Source organism: Pelodiscus sinensis, chromosome 3 (genome assembly GCF_052426305.1).
Source record: "Pelodiscus sinensis isolate ZL-2025 chromosome 3, ASM5242630v1, whole genome shotgun sequence".
NCBI lineage: Eukaryota > Metazoa > Chordata > Testudines > Trionychidae > Pelodiscus > Pelodiscus sinensis.
The window spans coordinates 45,462,948-45,478,426 of NC_143054.1; positions in this window are offsets into that span (position 1 = coordinate 45,462,948).

Genomic DNA, 15,479 nt, shown 5'->3' on the forward strand with positions numbered 1-15,479 from the left:
CTCAGCCAGAGCACACACGGGCTGCTCGTCACTGCTTGGGAGGAGACCCCACACATGTCTGACCCCTGGGAGGGATGCCCTCCCCCAGCCAGCTACCGCCGGAAGCAGGCTGGACACAAGGGCACATGCACAACCCCTCTGGATACATTAGCTGCCGAGGTAGAGCACATAGTTTCCCTACCAAAATTGCTGCTGACAATATTGGGTTGAGAGTGGAGGTGATCGGGAATTTCTTGATAAGGCTGTTTTTCACTGAGAAATGTCATTTTGTTGAAACTGATTTGTTTGTTTGAGGAAATGGTTAGTTTTGACTAAACCTCTATTGGGAAATTTTCAGACCCAGAATGGAATTTCTAGTCAAAAGAGGGACAAAAGACTTAAATTTGAGTTGCCCATATCTTGGGTGAGTGCCTTAATCTCATGACTATTCTGGCACTCTCTTTCTCTCGAGAGCTTTGAAAGGTCTCAAGTTTGTCATGATGCCAAAATGGAGAGTTTTTTGAAACCACAATTAATTTTGCAGAACAGGAAAACCATTTCTGGGCAGCCCTAATTGAGAATAGGATGGAACCTTTTTTGGTGTATAATGCAGTGAGGACTAGCTTATTGTCATCAACTAAACATTAATACTGAGCCAGCAGAGAGAAGTGAAAACAGATACAGTAGCAGGATACAATGCAAGTTAGAAAAATTTATGCATCTACAGGCAGTCCCCGGGTTACGTACAAGATAGGGACTGTAGGTTTGTTCTTAAGTTGAATCTGTATGTAAGTCAGAACTGGCATCCAGATTCAGCCTCTGAATCTGGACACCAGTTCTGACTTACATACAGATTCAACTTAAGAACCCCAGGCGTCCCCAAGTCAGCTGCTGCTGAAACTGATCAGCAGCTGATTCCAGGAAGCCCTGGGCAGAGCAACTCTGCCTCGGGCTTCCTGTAGTCAGCCGCTGGTCAGTTTCAGCAGCGGCTAACTTGGGGACGCCTGGGGCAGAGCAGCTCAGGTGCTGCTGGGTTGGTCCACTAGCGCGGCCGCTCCTCGGCGCTACTGGACCAACCCAGCAGCACCCCAGCTGCTCTGCCCCAGGCGTCCTGATTCAGCCACTGCTGAAACTGATCAGCAGTGGCTGAATCAGGACTCCTGGGGCAGAGTAGCTGGGGTGCTGCCGGGTTGGTCCAGTAGCGCCAAGGAGCGGTGCTGTGGGACCAACCGGCAGCGCCCCACCTGCTCTACCACAGGCCCCGGGCTTTGCTCCACATCTCCCTGGTCTGCTGAGGGGGGCACTAGCTGTGTCCCCCCCAGCAGACCAGAGAGACGCGGAGCAAAGCGGCGCAGGACCCTGGCCGGACCCGCTGCGCTTCCAGATCAGCTGGAAGCGCCGTGGTCCGGCCCGGGTCCTGCGCCGCTTTGCTCAGCGTCTCCCTGGTCTGCTGGCTCCCGCAGCAGACCAGGGAGACGGGGAGCTGCTTTTCTCGCCCCGAAGGAGGCGGGCGGCGGGACCAGGCGTCCCGCCGCTCCAGTCCTCCGGGGCGAGAAAATCCCTGTTCGTATCTGCGGATCCGACATAAGTCGGATCCGCATAACTCGGGGACTGGCTGTATTCATTTTCAAATAGTTGAAGCCAAGTGAAAAAGAGGATTCGTGCACTGTTACCAATCAAACCTAAGCCTTGTAGAGTGTTTAAAAAACACCCCTCCCTCCAATGAAACAATCAGATTGAAGTCAAGTGTAAGCCTTGAGTTGTTTGTTCTTGGCTAAGTTTCTATTTAAACTAAAATGGCTGTAATGTCAGCTTGAGTTCATCTGTTTGGATAACCTTAATTTATTTTTGAGAGATAAGGTGTGTGAGGTAATACCTTTTACTGGATCAACTTCTGTTGGTGAGAGAAAAGATTTCAAGCATAGGTTAAGCTCTTCTTGAGGTCTGAGCTGATTTATCTTTGACAGATTAGTTTCTCTTCAAACAAAAGTCCATCTAGCTGCAGTTTTAAATACAGATGTTACAAAAAAAGTTGCTGTATCTGAACTGCCAACATAAAAAAAGAGTTTATTGATACTGTGACGGACCGGGCTGGGTCTGGGCACCGCTGAGGGCATCTGCTCAGAGCAAATTGCTCTAAACCAGGCCTGCTTACAGCCCTAGACTGGAAATCTTTCCCAAATAGGCCACAAACCAGTCACACAGAGTGCTTCAGCTGCCAAGTCGGCCAGCAGGAAGCCTCACAAGCAAAACCCCTCAGACAACCCAGCTCTCTCTGTGCCACAATCAGCTCCAGGCCTTACACACAGGTGAAGGGTTATAGAACCCAATCTCACATACCCCGAACAGGTACTCCCAGTCCAGAACCAGCCACAGATTCCCAGTCAGTTTACACTTTAGATCTTACCCACAATAAAATCTAAAGGTTTACTAAAAAAAAGAAATAAAAGGTTGAAAGTAAGGTTATTAAGGAGAATACATTACATGCACCAATCACCAAGTTCTTGATGCAGGCTTTTAGCAGAGATGTTACAAACTGCTGTCTTAAAAATCTCTGGTGTACATCCTATGTCAGGATGGGTCAGCAATGCTTCCCGGCTTGCTGTCCCTTGCAAGACTGCAAATGGGAACAGCAGCAAGATTACAGACAAGATGGAGTCTGCCTCATGGCAATTTTATATCCATTCCTGGTATCTCCCAAGCTGGAGTGGTCACATGGTCAAATGACCTGTCTGTGTTTCACATGCTGGAAGCCATTATGCTCTGATTGGTGGCAGGTTTACAGACACATTCATTTGGTGTGTACTGGCCACCTTGAGAGCCATTGTTCCTGGAGCCATGCTAATTATCATAGTCATTCTTTGGATATTCCTTCCTTACTGCAGACAGTCCAGGCCATTGCTCTGTCTCAGGCAGAGAACGTTCACTGTACCAGCACAGAGTCCCTATTCATAACTCCACATACAATCATCACACAAGTATATGAGTAGCATACATAGAATCAGTAGGACATAAGCTTTCATTTGACATCTCAAATGGCCCACTTCGTACAGAATTTGAGGCAAACACCCTCTTCACCCAGTTTCCCCCTCCCCCCGTCGGTGCAGCAGTGATCTGTCTGCTCATTATGAAATCCAATAACATGACAGATACAGAGCTTGTAAGAAAATTACAAGGTTATGGGCAGTCTAACAGAAAATCCTGAATTACTTTAAGAATTAAGACATGCATGATTCGCTATTTAATAACCATTATTTACTGGTTCCTGTTGAAGTCTCTTTATTGATCAACATCAAGACAATATGGCTGCTCCTAGGAAAACCACTCTATAAAAGAACATAGCTATATTGCAGCTTATCTCTGAAAATGTCACACATGCTTAGCTTTCTTATAAAGAAATCAAGCTGACCAAAGATTTTGTAACAAAAATAAATTGTTCTAGGAATCTAGATTTTTTTTTTTTTTTTGCTCCTGCTTACTTTATTTGTTGTCTATCAAATGATTTATTCCATGTGGTATATTACATGATCTACTGTAGCAGTCCATATCACTGGTAGCTAACCTCCTATTATAAGTGGATATAATCGGCTGGCATTTTCAACTCTTACTTGACTTTTCAATGGGGGAAGTTAGCACAGTATTTTAAGAGTCTTTTAAAGTCCTTTGCAGAAATCTTAAATTAGTTATATTTTTAGAATTATAAAAGTTTTCATGCATTCTCCCCGCCACAATGCACGCCAAGTGCTACAGAGTCAAAGAAAAGACAGATCTTAATGATAAAAAAGTAAAATATGGTTAATAAATGCTATAAATAACAAAATCAAATATTTTTGCATATAGGAATTGCTGCAACTCTGGCTTACTTTATACACTACTATCAACTCCACCCACATTGAACCCAATGAAGCCTCATATGCTGACACAATGTTTGCTCCTGAGGTCATATACAAAAAAACCCACTAAAACCAGATATTCATTTTTCCACGTATTCAGGTGATTTAAAGGGCTGCTAAGAGGCTTGGGGCAGAACAACAGAAGAAGAATTAAATTTATGATTGAACATAAAACCACTTTACATTCTGTACTGTTTTATTGGAAAGGTTATGCTACAAAATCAGAATAGTAAATACAAATTTAGCAAAAGTCTCTAAGTTTATTTTTCCAACATAGCTGCCTTACTAGAAAGAGAAAATATCCAAACTCACCTGTTACTACAGAGTTTCTAACTCTGGTATTTAATCAGTCTCCACCTCTCTTCTGACTGCAGAATACCCTTCTAAATTGTCTGAAATGTGCTACATCAGCTCAAAGCTGGTAGTGCATTCTTGATCTGCCCTGAACTCTGGCTAGAAAGTAACCCTTGAGACTTCATGGTATTTGCAGGCTTGTCACGAGCCCCTCCTTGGGACACCATTGGGGTGAGCAGGAAAAACCTGCATCATCTTCAGGAGTCACCAAAAGCCCCATACATATCATTATGAAATTTGTCTCCAAAACTTATGATTGATCATCCAGTGTCTGCTTAGCATTTGTCCTCCCATTGTAAAATCAGGCTATTATTAAAGTGATTTGTTCTGTCAATGTCTTAACCCAGTCCTATGCTAAAGTAACCCAATGAGTCATTAGTGAATTATTCTGAGGATTTTTTTAGGTATTAGTGTTTTTGTCAGTGTATGTAAAATTCCCAAAAGTCCTTGAAGGCAACAGAGTTTGCAACTGGGTTTTGATATTATAACTCAGTACTGTGAGCAACCACTATGGGTATGTCTACACTACCCTCCTAATTCGAACTAGGAGGGCAATGTAGGCATACCGCACTTGCAAATGAAGCTCGGGATTTGAATTTCCCGGGCTTCATTTGCATAAAGCCGGCCTGCGCCATTTTTAAATGCCAGCAGTTCGAACCCCGTGCCTCATTCCACGAGGAGTACAGCTAGTTCGGATTAGGAAGCCTAATCCGAACTAGCTACTCCGTGCCACGTGTAGCCGCGCGGCACGGGGTTCGAACTGCCGGCATTTAAAAATGGCGCAGGCCGGCTTTATGCAAATGAAGCCCGGGAAATTCAAATCCCGGGCTTCATTTGCAAGTGCGGTATGCCTACATTACCCTCCTACTTCGAATTAGGAGGGTAGTATAGACATACCCTATTAGGGTCTAATAGAGAGGTGGGCAAAAAGCAACCAGTGGGCTAGACTTGGTTATCCAGGTTAGCCCGTGGTTAGCTTCCAGATGGTTTATTTAATCACATGTCCACAGATATGGCTACTCAATGCTCCCGCTCGTTACAATTCACCATACCTGACAATGAGAGCTATGGGAAATGGTAATCCAACTCACAGTGAGCTGGGAGCTGCGAGTGATCGTACCTGCAATTACTCCAGTAAATAAAGCATCTGGCAGCCCACCACAGGATAACTCTGGCAAACCACATCCAGCCCACAAGCTACTTATTGCTCACCCTGAATCTAATACATAGTAGCATGCACAGTGTGAACTTGTTAGTTGAAGTGTTATGTTTGGTAAAGATCTGGCGTGTAAATGGAATATCCAGCATTGGGGATCTGTGCATTTGGGGAAGGAATTCCCAGATGCTATATACTGGATCCCTGAAGCAAAATTTCAGTTTTGCACAGAGAGGGCAAAGGAAAGTTTATTGTAAACATCAGTTCATCCCCTTCCTCTTAAAATACTGAAAAGCAAATTAGAACAGTGGCCCAATTCAGTGGGTTTATAAATGTAAGCAGGGTCTGAATTACTTCTTGCTATCAGCCAGCTAAAAGGAGAGAGCTGCCCTGGCGGTGGGTGTGCTCAATCCAATTGTTTAGCTCTGCAAGATAATTAACTGTTAACTGTTGATATGTAAATCCAGCTCATGCCAGGAGGGGGAAGGAAGCTGAGGTGTGGTTATGTAAATCTAATTCAGCCAGGGCTGATGAAGGATCAGTGTTGGAATGGAATGTGATGTATTGTAACTAATTTGGGCTGTTGTGGGGGTCACAAATCATGCTACCCCTAAATGTGGGAACTGTAAAATATGAGACCAGTGCTTGTAGGAGAGACACAATTATTGTAAGAGGTCTCGGAGGAACAAGCCTCACCCCTTCCAGAGTTGAGTGAACAGAGTGGGGGAGGGGGGAAAGGGCTAAAGGGCTTGAGCCAGCCTGCTTCATGCCTGCCAGGTGTGAGCTGTAAGACTGGCTCAACCTGACTCTTTCCCCCTTGTTTTAAGGCTAGACCTAAACCAGACTCCATGAGGAGTCTTTTTGCTAGTCCAGTGGAAGCTGGAATCGTTTGCCAGCCTAGGTGGTGGCTAAAGAGTTGAAATCACTAAGAGCTGAAACACTGGTTTGGCCTGGAGCCAGACCCATTGCAACCAGCAGAGTGGCTGGCGGGATCAACCGGTGGGCAGCCGATAGGAGTGGCAGCAGGTGGCCAGCAGAGTGGCTGGCAGGATCGACCAGCGGGTGGCCGGTAGGAGCGGCGGCAGGTGGCCAGCGGAGCAGCTGGCAGGATCAACCGGTGGGCAGCATGCAGGTGGCATCACATCAGGCTCTATGAAGGAAGTCATCAGGGTGATATGTCTGGGTCTGCACTGACTGGACACAGCTGTAAGTGGGGCGTTTGAAGTGGGGTACGGGGAAAGTTTGGGTAAGTGAATGGAACCCTTACATTGTTGGACTAGTGAGCCTGAGAGGCAAAAGACAGTCAATCCATTTAAGCTGGGACAGTTATTCATGGGGAGTTATGAACTCTGTTCATGGTATTTTCCCAAGTTAATGCCATGTCACTTCTCTCTCTCTCTCTCTCTCTCTCTCTTTCATTAAAAGTTTATTTTCCACACTCAGACTCTGTGCTTGCGCGTGGGGAAGCATTGCCTCTCAGAGGCACCCAGGGGTGTGTGAATTTCCCACACTACTGGGTGAAGCCTCGAGCTGGTTCTCTGTGAGATGGAGATATTGAACCTGGCCCTGGTTGCTGCCAGCCCTATCCTGCAGAAGGTTTATATATAGAGTGAGAGATCATAATCACAGAACAAGGACTATTTTTTGGTATTAGTTCTTTTGGGTTTTTTTCTGAGAAATACTATGAAAGGGATTACTGAAGACATACAATTTTTTTTTCAACATTTATAAAGTAAACCCCATTTGGGAACTAGTATTTTCTTGCCAGTTTCCAATGTAGAAATTAGATAATACTAGGCTGGGACAGTAGTTATGATTTCTTGCACTGGTGTCCAGACCTTAGTACTACATGCCAGGATTTCCCAACACTTGGATCTGAGACAGTTTTATTTCGCAGTTACCATCTGGGAGGCCCAACTCTTGAAGCCAGGGAGTTAATTATTCCCTTCAGGAATGTATGGCTATGAATTTATAGACCAAAAGTGATATGAAATTTGTGCCACATTAGTTGATACACAAAGTGAAGAGCTATGACTATCTCCTCTTCCTTTACAGTATACACAGATCACCTTATCTATTTTTATATTTGTTCTTCAGTATTTTACTCCTTCAGTTTTGAACCTTCATGAAAAATTTCCACTAAGGTAAATTTGAGATCCACTTATGGTGGTTTGAGTAATCAAGCCTTAACTGTATCACAGCCTTCTAGTTCTTTCATCGCCTCAATGTATTTTTTCCAACACTTAAAAATAGTCTTTTAGCTAAAACATGATTTTTTCTAATAATTTTCCATTTTCAATTATACATACTGTGCAATTTTGACATGTTTCTGAGATGCCACAGATTCTCTTCATGCTTCACAAAGGATAAACTGGAAAAAACAAATGGAACACAGAATGGAATTTATGAGGGTCTAAAGTTAAGGCAAATATTTTTGACAGACCATATGGATAGATTATGCCATACATGGCCAAACCCTATGAAGCAGTCTTAACTATCGTTCTTTAACTGGAAGCATAATATATGCTTTCATTATTGCAAAAAGGCACAGTGTCAAAAGCTGTGAGACAACCAACTCTGAGTACACAGAGAGTATGGTAATTGCATGGCAGACAACAAAGTTACCCACACAACTCTCTTGGAATTTGCCAAGCAACCAGGCACCCCAGTTGGGAAAATATCTTCTGATGTTTGGCATCTTTTGCCATTCAAAAAGAGAGAAAAGAAAGGTGGGAGGGAAGAGAGTGATACAATCTACTGGCACATCAACAAAAATGTGTTTTGTTGTTTTTAATAAAAATCACTAAATACAAATACAGTAAATATATGAAAAGAAACTTGAAAGTAAAAAAGATGAAGAACAGGTAAATAGCTTTAAGTCCTAAAATATACAGAGACCTAAATAGCTTTTATCCTGTGGCAGAAAATCTTGTCGGTTGCTAGAGAAAAAAAAACATTTCTAATATGGAAACCTTAAAAAGCAACAAATAGTCTAGTAGCACTTTAAAGACTAACAAAACAGGTAGATGGTATCACGAGCTTTCGTAATACCATCTACCTGTTTTGTTAATCTTTAAAGTGCTACTAGACTATTTGTTGTTTTTTTAAGTTTTTCCTGTTACAGACTAACTTGGCTATCCCTCTGAAGCATTTCTAATATGTTTCCCTGTTAATTAACATTGGTATTAATGCATCGATACATCAACATATCCCTATATATTGTAATAGTATTTGTGAAATCATTTGGATCTCCTGTCAAAAGACTGAAAGAATGCCATAAAAGCAGGATTCTAGCACGTTATACAGGAAACAAACTTTTTTTTAAGCGAATCTAAGTATATTTCACTTTTTCTATCAGGGGAACATCTAGATCAGTGATGGGCAACCATGAGTGGCCCTCTCTCTCAGCAGGCCACATACTTGCTAGTGGTGGACAACCTGCAGCCTGCGGCCCCTGGGGTTGCACCTGTGACATGCACTTCTGCTTTCTGTCCTCTTCCCCCACACACCTCTCACAAACTGGGGCACTGGAACCTTGCACTTCTTACTCCTCTCTCCTCCTTCCCAGCACTTCAGAGAAGCCATAAATCACTTGATTCATGCTCCATCCCTTCTCCTCCCCCACCCTCCTAGAGTATGAAAAGCAACAAACAGCTGATTCATGGCATTCAAGCTCTGGGAAGGAGGGGGAGGAGTAGGAAATGCAAGGCTTCCATGCCTCAGTGCGTGGGAGGTACGTGGGGTCAAGAAGGGCAAACAGGGGGTGTGCGGGCTTCAGGTAGAACTGCAGTGATCCACATGTAGCCCACAGGCCAGCCACCACTGATCTAGACAGATCCATAATGCAGCACTCATTGTTAATGAAAGAGCATTATGAACTTCTACGTCTAATGCTAAGTTCTATTCCAGCAAAGCACTGAAGTGCATGCTTAATTTTAAGTATAAGCAGTCGCTTTGGAGTCATGTGGGTAAATGTTTATCTGGATGAGAGCCCTCGTGGATTTTATTAAATAAAGGCTTGATGATTCAAAGATGGTAGTTTTTACACTGGTTTTAGTGGGTTCTGTTCAGGCCCTATCTCTGTCTCCAGCAACAGCTTTACATCTGGTTTCTTGTGCCCACTAATCCAGATTCTTAATGTGCTTTCTGGTTCATCCTTCATAATTCTCTATACCAGATAAAAAGAGTCCTTCTGTTTCTTTGGGTTTACTTAAAAGATGTGCATATGGTATAAAAATGAAATTAGTAAAAATCCAGCCAAACCTCTAGCAAACAGGTGGTTACTCTGAAAGTTTTATCTCATTGCATCTGAGAGGTAGGTAGTGAAATCTCTCATCATATGCGACTCATTAGGAGTCCAGTCTGTGCTCATTGACTTTTCCTGGAGATGAGAATGAAAAATCAACCTCTCACACAATGTAGTCCAGTGGTTGCAGAGCTTTGCTATCTTGACAGTTAGTGCAAGGTCCATATTCACTTCTTTTTTGGGGGGGAAAGGGGAAGACTAGTGTCTGCTGCTTAAGCAAGTTGAGAACGATATGCATCCCAAGTAAATACTGTACTTCACACATGCAAGTCATCTGTGACATCCAGCCTTTTACCTATTATACCAGTCCACATGTATCTGCTCCAAATTTTCCTACAGTGACTTCTCAGAGGCAATTGAGAAGGCTAATCTCAGCATAGCATTATGCCTTCAATAATAAATAACATAAATATAATACTTGGCACGTCTCCATCCTTACATTGGAATGGCCCTAATGAATTAATCCTCCCAACACCCCAATCAGGTGAGTATATTTTATCATCTCCATTTTACAGGCAGAGGAATTGAGTCACAAAGAGTTTAAAGGCCTGATCCAAAGTCTACTGAAGTTATCTTTGGATAAAATCTTAAGTGTTTGAACAAGGTCCCACAACAGTCAGTGGCATTGCTGACAGCAAAGAGATGCTCTTAACTTCTTAAATACTAGTCCATGGTCCATGTTTAAACCAGGATAAGAAGGAAATGTCAGTTACATTGGGAGACTCAAAATGCAATATTTTGTTTGACATCTGGTTGAAACAAATTGAAACATTTTGTAGTAGGCCAATTCAACATCAATCTATGTCCGCTAGAACTACCATGGTTCCTCATTTTCCTACACTGACTGGACTTATTGGCTGGGCTACATATCTCCCATGATGCACTATGATCCCCCCTCTGGTTGAACCACCACAGTACATCATGCGAGTTATGTAACCATAGTGCATCATGAAAAAATTCTGGTTATGGAATCCAGTCCTTAGAAGGGAAGGGGGGGAAAATCAACCTCAACTACAACTCCCATGAAGTATCATAGCAGCTCAGTGAAATACAGATTCTTATCAAATTCAAAAGAAACATATTGATTTATCATCCAAAATGAGACAGTTTGATTCAGAAATGTCATTTCATTTACATCAAAAATGATGTTTACTATTTCAGCATCCAACTTTCTTGAACTTTCTAGTCTGCCAAAAATTTTAACGTTTTGATTTTTGATCAAGACCAAAAACAACATCAAAAGAACAGAATTTTCTGTGGGAAAGAGATTAATCTGATTTTTGACCAGCTCTAGACATACCACTGGACTCAGATAGAATTCTGCCTAATAACCTTTATTCCCTCTTAGTTTCTTCTGGACCTTTTAGGCCCAACCCTCCAGGTGTGGCTCATCAGGCACAGTATCCTATAAGATAGGTAGCATCCACGCGGTCAGATTATTTTTGCACAATATAGATGACATAGAATGTTCTAGGCATGGAATGGAATTCTGATTCTTAATAAATCTGAGAAATAACTAATTGTGCCAGGTGAATAATGGATTTTCCAGTTTGCTGGCAAATCTCTCCTGAAAAAATCACTTCGAGTCAAACAAAACAGTCTGATCAGAAGTGAAAGGTTTATTTTAGATTTGGAGTATATTTAAAAACACTTAATTTCATCAATAAAATTAAAGAAAATTATTTTGATTAAAAAGGTTATGTTTAGAAAGCATCAAAGCTAAACATTTTGATTTTGTTCAGATTGTGTTTGTGTGCATGTGTATTTTATCGAAGCCATTTGCAAAAAAAATCAAAACAAATTCAGGAAGTGTTTCTGAGTTGCCAAATCGGGGGGGAGGGAAGAGAGTTTGACAAAATGTGTTGTTTGAAAAGTTCCACTCATCTATTATTTAGCAATGAGGCTCAGTTTCATACTCTGTTACAGGGATAGACCTGCAAGATGTGTTTCTAAGACTCTCCTTCAACTGACCTGACCAGCTCTTGTGCCTCAAGCCAGTGTAAAAAATACAATGATACTGAGTTTTAGGATGTGTTCACAATAAATTAAGTAATTAATTCAGCTCTTATGTGAAGAGATGCTGCTACACAAAGGACTGGCTGGGTTTAATTACCGCCAGACCACATGCATCTTTCTGGGATCAGCTTGGAGATTTTCCTACAATACTTAAATTCATATTTGCAATCCACCTTAATTCCTGTTACAATGGGGGATGAATTTAAAGTAGGCTTTTAGAGGCAGCTGTGGCAGAAAGTCCTTTCATCAGGGTAACAGTTACAGTTTACTGATTCTGGCTGAACCTATAAATGCCCATTCTACCTTGTGCAGCTGATAAGGGTGAATATGTGTAGTTGGAGTTGAATTGGTGCAGTACAATTTTGCTTTACTGCCATCCGCTGGACAGATAGGTACAATAAGAAAACATTTGTCTATTATTATATGAAGTTAGAAAATTGGTTCCTTTGTGTGTGTGTGTGTGTGTGTGTGTGTGTGTGTGTGTGTGAGAGAGAGAGAGAGAGAGAGAGAGAGTCAGGGGGCCGGGGTGATTACAAGTGCTGACATGGTCCACTTGATGAAACTCATTGAGTGTCAAAGGAAAATAATAAAAATAATGATGGAGGAGAAAGTCTTGAAACTATTTTTACTCAATATTATCTAGCCAGGAACTCTGTGTTCTGCATCTGCTGCCATTAACACTGGATAACCTGTTTTTGTGTTTTCAAAATGCCCTGCTTTGGGCAAAGGTGAGAAAAAACAGTTACGTACCTTTTATAACTGTTGTTCTTCAAGATATTTTGCTTGTGTCCATTTCAATTAGGTATGTACATTGTGTGCATGATTATTGGAAGGTTTTTCCCCCTAGTGGTTCTAATTCCCATGAACTGAGAGACTACCTTAAGGAGGAACACAGTATGCGGGCATAGTTGCACCATGTCTTTATAGAATACTGTGTAAGGGACCCAGATATTAACAACCTGAATTTGGAGACCTTCTGGCTGAAGTTATGGACACTAGGAAAGCTACCTTCCAGGATAGGTTGAACAGGAAGCAGATTGCCAGAGGCTCCAAGGGGGGACCCATAAACCTGGAGAGAACCATGTGAGGGTCCAAAGGAGGAAGAGGCTGTTTCACCTCTAGATACTTTCAGCCCAATCCCTTAAGGAATCTACCTATCATTGGGTTTCCAAAGACTGACCTACCCTCCACTGCTGGGTGAAAGGCAGAGATAGTGGCTGAGCATACCTTGACAGATGAAATTGCCAAACCTTGCTGTTTCAGTTCCAATTGGTAGTCTAAAACAAACTGGATCAAAGCTTGTTGTTTCTGTATAGACCAGAGAGAGATCTACTTCCACTTTGCCAAGTGAATGGCTCAGTGGAGTATTTCCTACTTCCTACTAGGACTTCTTGGACCAAGATTGAGCATCGAAGTTCTGACTGGTTCAACCATTGAGTTTCCATGCTGTGAAACAAAGGTACGAAGGTTGGGGTGTTGTAATCTGCCATGGTCTTGTGTGATGAAATCTGGGAACAAGGGAAGGGCTATGGGCTTGTCCACTGACTGATCCAATAACATGGTGAACCAGTGTTGGTGGGGCCACACTACTGCTAAGAAGATCCCCTGTTCTGCCAGACCTTGAGGAGGGCCTTGTGTATGAGAGGTAAAGGGAGGAATATGTATTAGCAGGTGACTCATCCATAACAGTTGAAAAGTGTCTGTGGGATAGCCAGGGCTGTGGTTCAGGAATGAACAGAACCGTTGGCACTTCCAGTTGCTCCATGTCACAAACAGGTCTATATGGGGAGAGCACCCCATCTCTTGAAGTTAGTGAAGGTGATGTCCACTCTTAGGGATCATTCAGAGCTGTTGAATGAGTAGTTGAGGTGATCAACTAGTTTGTTTTGCACTCCTGGCAGGTATGACATCTCTAGCTGGATTGAGTGATTGATTCAGAAGTCCTACAGCTTGAAGCCTCCCTGGCACAAGGAAAAGGAAGATTTTGCTATCTGTCAGTAATGACACACATTTGCTGTGAAGATGAGCTTGGAAGTCTGACATACCAGACACAGCACCCTCAGCTCACGATAGAACACAGATCTTGCATTCTGATATTACCTGTCCTCTCCATGCTGACACTGAGTGTCCATGACCAACAACAGTGAGGGTTGTGGCTTGGCAAAGGGTACTCGCACACAGACTACCAGCAGCGGGGCTGGAGAACTCAAGAGGGTTCTCCAAAGAGTCCCGATTGGGCCTGTACACCTTCACCAACCATAAGAACAGTCACACTGGGTCAAACCAAAGGTCCATCTAGCCCAGTATCCTGTCTGCCAACAGTGGCCAATGCCAGATGTCCATAAGTATTGATGGACCTAACCTCCATGAATGGGAAGGGGCAAAGTTGAAATCTGGTATGTTGGGCTATATAGGTGAATGCTGCCACGTGCCTCAGTAGTTTCACACAGATTCTGGCTGTTGTTGGGAACTGGTGGGAGCCTTTGGGACAGCTCGGAAGCATGACTCAGGCAGAGAGGCTTAGGCATGTGTGGAGTCCAGGATAGTCTTGATTAATCCTATTTTCTGATTAATATCTATTTTCTGAGTCAGGGAAAGTATTGACTTGGGTACATTTTGCATGAGCCTCAGCCTGAGGAAAGTGGCACATGCCACTGTCACAGTTCTTCCACTTGTGTTCATGATCTGATCCCGATGAGCCAATCATCAAGCTATGGGAAGACCTGTACTTGTTGTCTATGGAGGAAGGCTGTCACAACTGAAGAGTCTGAATGGCAACACCATTTCTAATAGCGTTCACCACTGACCACAAGACAAAGGAACTGTCTGTGGGCTGGGATAATGGAGATGCATACCAGTCTCCCAGATTCAGAGAAGAAATGATGGAGGCCAAATTTCAGTTGTGTTGATGTACCCCCACAACTTTCTCTGGGGTGCCATCTTTATGAATACATTGAGATCTAGCAGATCTAGGGTAGATCTGAGCCCATCTTTGGCTTTGGAGATAAGGAAATAATGGGAACAAAGCTCTTTGCCACTAAACTCCTGAGGAACCTCCTCTATCTTTCCTAGAGCAAAGAGTAATTGTATTTCCTGTAGCAGAAGTTGTTCATAAGAGGAATCCCTGAAGAGAAACAGGGAAGGGAGGAGGAAACAGAATTGGGTAGAATATTCAACCTATTCTACTATGCTCAGGACCCAGGAATCTGAGGTAATCTAGGCCTAGGCAGAGCAGAAGTGGGATAGATAGTTTACAAAGGAAGGGAAAAAGCTCCAGCTAAATGGCTTGTGCTCCATCCTTGGGCACACCTTCAAAAGTTTGGCTTTGAGCCAGAAGGCTGCTTCGATGAACCCTGGCCCTGGCCTGAGAAGAACTGAAATGGGTGCCTCCTATTGTTCCTTCTATTCAAGTCCTGATTTGGGGGTCTAGAATAGAAGTGTGAAAGAAGTTAGGGCTTAAAAGGCCTCCTCTGTGGCCCTGGCGTATCGATCCCCAAGGCTATGAGGGCTGCTCTTGAATATTTCAGACTGTGCAGTCTGAAGTCCATTTGCTTGGCAAATAGTCCAGCATAGTCAAATGGCATGTCCTGGACGATATTCTGAGACCCAACACCTGAAAGCCAGGAGCGTCACCTCATCATAAAGATCATGGCCATGGTACAATGGCCAAGTCTACTGAGTCCAAAATGCTGGGGAGAGAGGTCCTGGCCCTTCTCCAGTACTGTAGCAAACTCCAAGCGGGAGCCTATAGGCAGTCACTCCTGAAATTCAGACA